The sequence below is a fragment of the Gavialis gangeticus genome, unplaced genomic scaffold, assembly GCF_001723915.1.
Source record: "Gavialis gangeticus isolate Ggan-Ray unplaced genomic scaffold, GavGan_comp1, whole genome shotgun sequence".
Lineage (NCBI taxonomy): Eukaryota > Metazoa > Chordata > Crocodylia > Gavialidae > Gavialis > Gavialis gangeticus.
The window spans coordinates 1,544,785-1,555,243 of NW_017729034.1; the positions used below are offsets into that span (position 1 = coordinate 1,544,785).

A 10,459-nucleotide genomic window follows, 5' to 3' on the forward strand; every position below is an offset into this window, starting at 1 on the left:
AGATTATGCTTAGGGGCAACCAACACGGGTTCATTAGAGGCAGGTCCTGTCAGACCAACCTGGTGGCCTTCTATGACCAGGTTACCAAATCCTTAGATGCAGAGGTTAACAGACCCCAGCCCCTAGGTATGTTTTCTTGTGGCTGGCTGTTGTAGCCATTGACCCCTGTGGGCCACAAAAGTCCTGCTCGCCCTTTTATAGCAGCTAACAGGGTTGGGGTTCCATGTTTCACCATACAATGAAGATGCAATCCATGTACCAGGTAGATCATGTGAATAAGAGCTCAGAATGCTATGGAAAATATGATTTTCTTGGGTAAAGACTGGATAAATCTTCTAATTATAATTAGTGACCTACGTAATTCACAGGGGCTGCCCACCAATTTTGTGGTCTGAGTGCAGTGCCCATTGCCGTTTTCATGGTGGAGCGCAGTGGGCCCCCTCCCCACCTCTGATTAGCCGAAGGGCCCCAAAAGACCTGTCCTTCCCTGGAAACTGACAGCTGAAAGGTTACTTAGCAGCCATCCGTCAATGTCCAAGGAGCAGCAGACTTCTAGGACCCCTCAGTCAATCAGAGGAGTGGGGGGCCTGCCTCACTCTGCCAAGAAAATCTCACTCTCCCTTCCTCCACTCCTTCCTCCCTGACCGCCCCTCCCTGCTTCTGATGCAAAGGCTTCCTGCCTCTGTTTTCAGCTCCCTTCCCACCCTCTTACCCCAGCTTGCTGGCCATTTTCCAGCTTTTACATGCTCCTCATGCTTTTTGGGGAGGACCAGGCTTTCTCACAGGGGACCTACCCAATTTGCAGCTTCTGCAAAAATCATGAAATCATGAGTTTGGTGGGTCCCTAATTATAATGTAAAGGCTCATGTTGTGTTATGTGGAGGCTTTTTTTCAAGGCCTGGCTATTAGAAGCAGGGAGACTCTCACCCTGTGAACAGTATGAAATTTGGAACAGTTGAATTATGAAGGTTCAGGAGCCAAGATATAAATTGTAATCCAAAATTCATGATTTATGTCAGTCTCTAGACATTTGGGACCTGACTGGAGGTCATATCTCTCAAAAAATGTCATTAAGGCATTAAGGCCAATTACCCAAAAGTTGTTGCTGGAAAGGCAGAAGGTCTGAGCCTTGTAACAAGTGGGAAACATAAATTTCTGTGACACCCTGACAGAAGTGAGCATCTCTGCAAGGATGGTGCTAATTCACTTACCTCATCTTGGGGTAGCAGGGGGTGGTGGTGAAAGGAGAAGACTTAGAAACCCGTGGGAGGACTTAAAGTGTTTTGTAAGGTGGAGAACTTCTTGCAAGAAAGTAATTGCCATGATTCAGATTTGAGCCAAAGTTGCTGCAGCCACAATGCAGAGTACTAACCACTATACAATCATGGCTGGTCGCTTAGAAGGTAATGGTCAAGCCAGGGTTCTAGCTGTGGAGGCAGGTGGGAGAAGAGGCCTGAACCTCAGTAAGTTCCACCAACAGTGCAGGGTTCAGCACTGCCCCACAGTCTTTTCCTTTCATCAGTCTTGAACCCGTTGATTTCATGGACCAGAGTGCCACTCAGTAATGTCTGGAGGCATATTACAGAAGTTACTTGATCCATTCTTTGCTTGCAGCTTCATTACTGACCGTGCAGTGGAATGATAATACTCAGGACAAGTGTCAATTTGATATTCCACAACACAGGAGAAGGCAATAGTTACTGAAGACTTACCAGTAATTTTCTGAAAGGTTATATTCATGATAACCTTTGAATAATGTTTACAGAGAACTGTCCCAAAAATCTGGTGCCATGGCTTAGCTGGTTAAAGCGCCTGTCTAGTAAACAGGAGATCCTGGGTTCAAATCCCAGTGGTGCCTTTAACTTATGCTAAGAGCTTTATAGTCACTGTAGTAATAGTTCTCAGCTTTTTTAGATCCAAGACCCTACTTGGCAAATGTCAGCTCTTAGCTATCAGTCAACAGTGTCAGGGCCACAAGCTTTCCTTCTCTTCCCAGGGACATCTACAGGACAAACACTGTCTGCCAGTTCAGGCAAAGACACCTGCCATGTCTGAACCTAGCCTCTCTCAGCACCTCTAAAGTAGACCCACAATACCTGCCACCTTTTCCTCAGGGATCGCAGCTCCAGATGAGGCAAAGCACAAGGCACTAGCCACTTCATATCTGTGGTATCATTAAGTCTGTTGTTAGAATGTAGCACTTCCTAGCCAGTCCTTAAGACATTAAAGAAGCTCATTGAATAATAACTGATGTCTCAGTGTTAATAGCAAGCCTGGAGAGAAACAAAAGTTCAGGTGAAGTCCTTAGCCATGTAAACCTCTCTTCTCCCCAAGACCAGATCTGAGGCTATGAATGAGACAGCCAAGCTGCATTAGTTAACTGGAAACATCTGTAACAGTGGTTGTTACAATCTTCCCCCTCTCTGCCTTTTTGACCTATATCCTCTATTTCTGTAAAGGCAGACCCAGCCAGAAAGGGATGTAGATGAAGAAAAAAAAACCTAAGAAGATATCTCAGTGAGGTTCACACCAATTTTCCTCAGTTTCCCTCTCTTTTTCCTTCTTTAGAACATCTTTCCTCTTCCCCCCATCAACTCTGGAGTAGTCAACAGCTCTTCTTCTGCCTGTATTTTCCTTCTGGTCTATACAGGGCCTTTTCCTGAGAAAAGCTGAAAGAAGCAAAATGAAACATCATGGGCAGGTCAAGACAAGCGCAGTTGTGCAGCATGTGGTGCTGCAAACACATTTGGAGTGCCACATACAGCACAGTCCGGTGTTCTCTGTGCTGCAAGGGCGCATTGCTGGAGCGTGCACTGCACTGACTGGGGTTTTTTTCATCCCTGGATATCCGGGGGTCAAAAACAACTGCAGAAAAAAAGGTAGAGCAACACATGCTCAGCCAGCACACACTGCTGAAAAGCAGAGCTGGGTCACCTGGAGCTATGCTCCACTGCCAGCCTGGCTCCATGTGCAGAATTGCCATGGCTGTAGCCCCAGGAAACCTCCAGGACCTCAGGTAAGGCTGCTGGGGCCAGCCTTTCCTACCCCACCCACAGCAACTTGCCACACATCTAAGCACGTGTGGCATGGACATTCCCCGGGGACAAGCAGCAGCAGCACAAGGTGCACCGCCGCTATTTGTCCCTGGGGAACCAAATGTCCATGCACTTCTGGATGCCCCCATATGGGTAAAACACCAGCAATGCCCTTGCTTGGTGTGGCTGGCGCATTGTTTTAACTCCTTTGTTTGGGTAAAAGCCTCCCAGAAGTGCTGCTTTCTCTGCCAAGGGCTGCCAAGCCTACAAGGGAGTATCAACTTGTTTGTGGAGGGCCCAGGCCCTGGTTGGCGAGCAGTGTCAACATCTGTGCTGGGGGGGGGGTGGAACACACCTATCAGTGTTACGACTGAGATTGAGGTTCTGCAGCAGTGTGTGAACCTAGTGGGAATTGGGGAACCAAAGACCAGTGCTTTTCTTACCTGAGTATTGGGAGGAGGTAGAGAATAGGTAGTTGCAGCTGAGTGGTTAAGGCAATGGACTAGAAATTCATCAGGGTTTCCCTGTACTGGTTTAAATCTTGCCAACTATGCTTAGTTCCCATTTCTGTTTCAACCCAGGGACTCTGTTGCCTTCCTCCATTTAAGCCCAGAAAAGAACAGGTCGCTGGAACACAGAGCAGTGCTTTGCCCCACCCACCATGGACTTTTCTGTGAAAGCTGGAAGCCCTTCCTCTAGACACCATAGCCCTGCACTGCCCCCATCCCTGAGCAGAAGCCACTTCCTAGGCAAGGGCAGAGCCAGCATGTCCTTCAGGGCAACTTGCTCAGGCGGTTCATGGCAGTGATCTACCTGAGAAAGCAGGGGCAGGGGGAGAGAGGGACAGACAGAAGAAAAGAGCTTGATTCTCCTTCTGTTGCAAGCAAAAGCAGGGACAAAGTGGAGGTGGAGCCCAGGGGCAACAGAACTCCCATCTGGGAGGAGCCAAAGACAGCTTGTGGTGGGCCAGCATCAGGTTTCTCCCATAGTGAGCAAGTGCCAGAACTGATTGTCGGTTGAATATGTCCAAAAGCAAAGACTCCTCCCCGTCGGGGAATCGAACCCCGGTCTCCCGCGTGACAGGCGGGGATACTCACCACTATACTAACGAGGACAGAGATAGGAGCTATTCTCCTAGCTCCCGGGCTGGTTCTTAATTCTCAGATGTAGAGCCAAGGGTTGTTGGGGTTTAGCATAGGAATGAACAAAGTAAAATATGGAGATATTTCTTCAGCAACTCCCAGGAAACAGCTGCATGCATCGGGGTATAGGTTGTAGCCATGTTGGTCTAAGAACATAGGCAAACAAGGTTCTTTCGATATCTTTTATTAGACCAACCAATAAAAGAGATCAGAGTGACCCAAAGACTCTTATCTGCATGCATCAGGTATTAGGTGCCCTCCAGTTGAGCTTAGCCCACAGCCACATCAGTTACTTTGCAGATTGTTATATCTTGAGGGATATCTTGTGTAATCTTAAACATATATTATTAAAAAGTTTAAAAGGCAACATGCAGCCATGAACACAAGACAGGGAAGCCCAGCCGAGCAACTTGCCTCGAGACGAGGCAGGGAAAAAGACTTGCCGTGACTCGGATTCGAACCGAGGTTGCTGCGGCCACAACGCAGAGTACTAACCACTATACGATCACGGCCAGGCACCACTCGGCTAGGCGCGCTGAGCTGGTACCTGTGCCCCCCCCCAGTCAGAGCACTGGGGCCACTCAGCTCCAGCAAGCCAGGTTCAAGCTCCATCTGAGCTGCTACAGCTCAAACCTGAGACGGGCAAGAGTGGGACAGAAAGGGCTGAGGCTTCAGCCAGCTGCTCCTGGGGGAACTCTGCCTTCCGGAGCTTGCATGACTGTCAGGGGAATAATAATAGGATGTATTTGATTATAATGTATTTAAGGGTGTCACTTAACACCAGGTCAAGGAGAGACCTACACAAGCTAGGCATTTCATAGCCTCTGGACGCATCTACACACGACACAATGCACAGAAGACTACTTCTACTGCGCATGAGTGCAGCGGGCAAAACCTGCGCTAATGCGCAGATTTAATCTAATGCACGTTAACTCTAGTTAACTCTAACTAAAAACTCTACATCTACACCAGAGGTTGTCAACCGGGGGTACGCGTACCCCTGAGGGTACTTGGGAAGGCCCCAGGGGTATGTGTCGGCCATGCAGACAAGCAGGGGTACTTGGGAAGCAGCGCTGCCGTGCGCCTGCGCGCTGCCTGTACACTGTTGCCACCACCGTGCGCCTGAGTGCTGCCACATCCCTGCACTACTGCTCCGCTGCTGCTGCACCAAGATGCCACGGACCCCCTGCACATCCAGAAGGGAGTACCCACCTGGAGCAGTACCCACCAAAAGGGATACTGTCCTTAAAAAAGGCTGAAACCCCCTGATCTACGCTGATGTGCAGTAGTGCCTATTACGGTGCATTTAGTACAGGTCGTTATGGGTGCCTATACATGCGCAGACTTGATTACCATGCTCCAGCGTCTCATGTGTCAGCATCTCTGCACTTTAAAATGGTGGCCAACTTTAAAAAAACTTCAAAGGTTTGACAAGCTTTAGATAAAGTGCCCCTGTGGCCATTTTGAAGTATAGGGATGCTGATACACAAGATGCATTAGAGTGGTTCTTGTAGCTGCTTTAATTAAAGGGACCCCCATTCCCAAAACACATGTATAAATGAGCTATAGGTATTAAAGTGGGTTATCTCCAGGGATCCTGGTTTTCTGTGATTTAAACAAAAAAAAACAACCCCAATTTTTGGTTTTTTTTTTAAAAAAGTAACCCCAAATCCACATTTTTCCAAGATTGAAATGAAACACCACTACATGTCTATCTGTATATTAGTGGTGTTTCATTTAAATCACGGAAAAAACGTGAATGTGGGGTTACTTTTCTTTAACCGAAATGTGGGTTTGTTTGTTTTTTAAATCACAGCAAACCTGGATCTATCTCACTGAAGCAGAATATCAGGCTTATTCATTCCCGCCTAGTGAGCTGTATAAATTAAAAGACTCTCGAAGAAGAAGCAACCGGGTCCCAAAAAGGAGACAACCAATACCTGGGGTGGCGGGGGTGTATCCACACGGAAAGAAGCACAGGGCCGAAGAGTCCTAAAACAAGCTAGGTCTCGGGGCTCCGCGCGGTGACACGGGCCCCTGCTGCGGGCGTGCAGACACCGCGGCTGTCTTGCTAAGCCGGGCAGGTCTACGGAAGAGATGCGGAATTGTTTCAGCAATCGGGGCTCAAAGCAGAGCTGATTTCTTTTATTAGACCAAGAAGAACGATTGCAAGCACTTTCCCCCTCCCAAACTGCAGGCAGCACTGGTGAGGGCACCCTCGGAACTGGTTCACACTACGTGGGCCGGTTAGCTCAGTTGGTTAGAGCGTGGTGCTAATAACGCCAAGGTCGCGGGTTCGATCCCCGTACGGGCCATGGCCGCTTCTTTTATTTCCCCAGTCTCCACATGCAGCAGCGAGGCCTTTTTTCCCCTCTGCTCCATGTGCAGCCCAGCGGTGAGCACCGCGGAGAGCCGTGGCTAGCGACCCCCGGGCGAAAGAGGGAGGCTGCGCCCCCGCTGCTTCCCCCCTCAAGTCAGACCCGGGGCAGCCGCCTGCCTCTATGGTCGCTTCCCTGCCAGCCCCGCCGGGCCTGGGGCCTGGGGGCTGAGCGTTGCCGGGGTTGGGGCAGGCCGCTCTGCAGGGAGGGGGCTGCACCAGGGGCTTTCTCCTGCCCTGCGAGCAAGGAGAGCGGCCCCTCAGCTCTGAGCACCCCGCCTTCCTGGGGGCCCTGTGGGGCTGGGTGGCTTTGGCAGGGGCATGAAGAGAGGGCGCCCACAGCAGGGAAGCTGTGCAGGCTGGGCCGCAGGGGGAGCACTTGTTTTCTTGTGGGCGTCAAGATGAAGAGGAGGAGGCCACCAGTCCAGGCTGGGGGAAAATGAGGGGGGAAAAAAAGGGACTGCGCGTAGTCGGCAGGATTCGAACCTGCGCGGGGAGACCCCAATGGATTTCTAGTCCATCGCCTTAACCACTCGGCCACGACTACCTGCTTTCCTGCCTCACCTTCCTCCTACTCAACTCACAGTACTCAAGGTTGGTTTCGCTTTCTTTTTTTTTCCTGTTCTTTTCACCTTCCTGGCTCCCGGCCACATCACAACCTCACCCCCTGCAATAAAAAGAAGACTTGAATGGGCTTGTCCTATCAGCATCCACATGTTGGCAACATTTAATAGAAGCAGGATGCTGGATGCAAGGATCCCCCGCTTTACCTGTGGCAGGGCTGACAGTTCTCTTCTGTAGAGTTTAGATTATGATTGTATTGGAGGGTTTGGATGGAATGATCCAGGCAGGGGGTTGGATTAGCTCAGTGTTTCTCAACCCATGGATTGTGACCCAAAAGCGGGTCACAAGAATATATGAAAGGGTCCCAAAGAAACTTTAAAAATGGATTCTGCTCTAAAGAAGAAAAAAGGGGAAAGCCATTGCTTTTCCCTTGCGGCTGGCAGAGCCCCAGTTTGCAAGGGACTGCTTGGGGGCCCTTATGTGCAACACACCTGTGGGGAGCGAGGGGCACTGGGTCAGAACTGGCTATCTAAGTTTACAAATGGGTCCTGGTATAAAAAAGGTTGAGAACCATTGGGCTAGACCTCTGGAGGTTCGTTCCAGCTCTGTTTGTCTATGAGTCTATGATACAGAGAGGGGGCACTTCTCCCCAAGGACACATCTCTCCTTTTCTGCACCCAAGTGGGTCCATCAACCCACATCACTTTGTCACTGTGTTGAAAGGGGAGGAAGAAACTACTTTCTGGCAACATGCTCCAAAAATATCATGGATGTTATGCTTTAAGATGGAATTTGGAAATGAGTTCAGTAGGCAAGTGCAGACAGGATCAAAGCCAAACACCATCGGGAAGAAAGGAGAAATGAGGAAAAAATATCAAGACAAGCACATAAAAGGAACAGCACTGCAAATAAAGCAGGTGCTTTTATGAAGCAAAAAACATGTCAGATATGGATTTAAACTGAGAGTGATTAACCAATCTAGGAGAAATAACAACAACAACATGCTACTACCTAACAACATCACCATCCTTGAGAAAGGAGATCGGTAGAAACAAAGAAAAATACCTATCACAGTGAAGTGGCTGGCTAAAAATAACTCTGGACAATGATAGAGAGGAAGGTGTAGTATACAAAGGACATGCATGCTCATTCACAGAACACTGAATCTTCATCTTCTGGCAAGAGGAGTCTTGGAAGTGGGGCAGATGGATGAGTCCTGTTCCTGATGAGAGCACTGTGAAAGTGGAAGCATGCCTAAAGATGGACCTGAATATGGTGCAAACTGAGTATCATATGGCTTATCAGTGATAGGGTTGTCATGCAGAGGGAGAAAGTCAATAGGTAAAGGTGAGTGTGTGGCTTGGTAGGGCTCCAGGACAGAAAAACAAACATTATAGGCATGAAAAGAGACTTAAGCACATGGGCAAAGAGAGGAAAAGGAGCAGAGCACAAAAAATCCCATAAGGGGACAGAGAGGGAGGAAGTGTGTTGCAAGACTGGGAAAGGAAAGGAGAAGCCCCAACCCAAGGGCCAAACCTTGATTGTGGACAGGAGGGACCTGACAGATGGGCTGAAATGACACCATATTCCTGGAAAAGGTTGCCCAAGTAGAACCTAGCTGGTGGTCTCTGCCTTAAGTGGAAACATCCTCTTCAGGAGGGGTGACTGGGCCTGCAGGAAGCCAGAACCTTTCTCTATGTGGGGCCAGCGTTGGCTTTAGTTATGGCCAAGGTAGACCATGTCTAGATGCGACTGTGGGGGCAGTAGGCCTCTCTGCTTACTAGAAAGGAAGCCAGTGGGACTGCCAGACTGTGACTACTCTTCTGTTGGTATGGGCAACATGATATATGGGAAGCAGGAAGCCATGAGTGAGTGCAGGGATGAGACAACACCTTCTCTTCACATGAGGCAAAAGGTTGGGCTCAAGACACTAGATGTGGCATGCACTGAGGCACTTGATGTGTGGTGTGTAGGGGAGAGGCAGTCTTGTTGGAAAAAGGGGTGCAATGCTCCCCTCATTAGTACAGTGGTGAGAATCCCCAGCTCTCGTGAAAAACTGGGGTTTGATGGCCTACTAGGAAAGAAAGGGGCCACTTGGCAGGCTGCAAGCATCTATCCTGCCCTGCACTTGGACAAGTAGCTATGACAGGAGCCAGTCAGCTTTGTCAGGGACTCCAAAGAAAAGTACATCAGAACCTCAGGCTGCAGTCTCCATACAGCATAAAAAAGGACCTGTGCAACACATCTCCTGCCAGAGGACCAGCAAGGAACAAGAAGAGATAAGCCTGTGGCATTAGCAGCACAGGGGAAGTGAACGGAAAAGGTAAGATAAAATGGGGGTAGTGCCAGACGCTGTCTCCTCGGCCATGATATTCTTTTACATAGGCCTCCTGTCTGGCCCTGGGCAAGGGCTGACTTTGGATGGTGGAAATGAGAAACCAGGTGGGGCAAGAGGGCAGCTTGCTTTACGGTCCCATTGGTCCTGTACTATACAAGACAGTTCTGTTTTTAAACCCTCTGTCCTGAGTGGGTTACTAAATGGGGAATGGACGGCAAAATGTACAATTTTTTCAGCTCATTGGCGGAACCCATATCAATCCTTTATCCTCGTGATCCTTGTGGATATGCCTAAAGACTGAGCAGTGTACAGCCAAATGGGGCAGAGTAGACAGCCAGGGCAGAAGAGAGGATGGGATTGAAGAAGGTGGCCTTTTGCGGTGGTCCCTCCCCATGCTACTCATTCACAAAAGTGGCTGGGTAACCCTGTGCATGCTGCTGATTGGCTAAGAAGGCAGAACCCCAATACTCCCCATTGATAGACAAAGAGGGCGGGCCGCTGTTCACCAAGGGGATGTCCTGTATTCTGCTAATGCATCAATAGCCACACACTAGCTTCGCGTGAGATGGCTCAGTCAAATAGTGCCCAGCTGGCTGTGCTCAAGGCATTCATAAGGTCATGTGGCCATGAACGCCATGCCTGCGTGTCGCTGAGCAGTCTTGGGGAATCTCTAGTGAAAAATCAAACTCTACTCACCTGCCAGTAAAGTGATGAGTTCCCCATCCTGTCAGCTGGCAAAAAAAAAGCTTGATTCCCTGAACGGGGGGCGGGCCACCATTTCTCCAGGCACCAGCCCTCAAGCTGTGGTGGTCCCGTGGTGGCGTGGGACAGTTCCCAGAGCTCCTGGAGGACTGGCCAAGTTGGCCTGGGGCCCGAGCAGGACAGGCTGCGTGAGTGGGGTGGCTGAGAGGAGGTGGGGGTCTGCAGCCAGCTACAGGCTGGTGGGGTGGTGTGGCCATGATCGTATAGTGGTTAGTACTCTGTGTTGTGGCTGCAGCAACCT

General features: G+C 49.7%; 5 non-coding genes across 5 annotated transcripts; 2 read left to right on the forward strand and 3 right to left on the reverse strand.

The window, feature by feature from the left end:
* Positions 1-1,784: 1,784 nt before the first annotated feature.
* Positions 1,785-1,858, forward strand: TRNAT-AGU. Its single transcript has one exon. It is a non-coding gene; the product is annotated as a tRNA-Thr (tRNA).
* Positions 1,859-4,077: 2,219 nt separating this feature from the next.
* TRNAD-GUC lies at positions 4,078-4,149 on the reverse strand. The gene has a single exon. It is a non-coding gene; the product is annotated as a tRNA-Asp (tRNA).
* Positions 4,150-4,617: 468 nt separating this feature from the next.
* TRNAH-GUG lies at positions 4,618-4,689 on the reverse strand. Its single transcript has one exon. It is a non-coding gene; the product is annotated as a tRNA-His (tRNA).
* A 1,729-nt stretch (positions 4,690-6,418) lies between these two features.
* TRNAI-AAU lies at positions 6,419-6,492 on the forward strand. Its single transcript has one exon. It is a non-coding gene; the product is annotated as a tRNA-Ile (tRNA).
* A 527-nt stretch (positions 6,493-7,019) lies between these two features.
* Positions 7,020-7,101, reverse strand: TRNAS-AGA. Its single transcript has one exon. It is a non-coding gene; the product is annotated as a tRNA-Ser (tRNA).
* Positions 7,102-10,459: the final 3,358 nt, after the last annotated feature.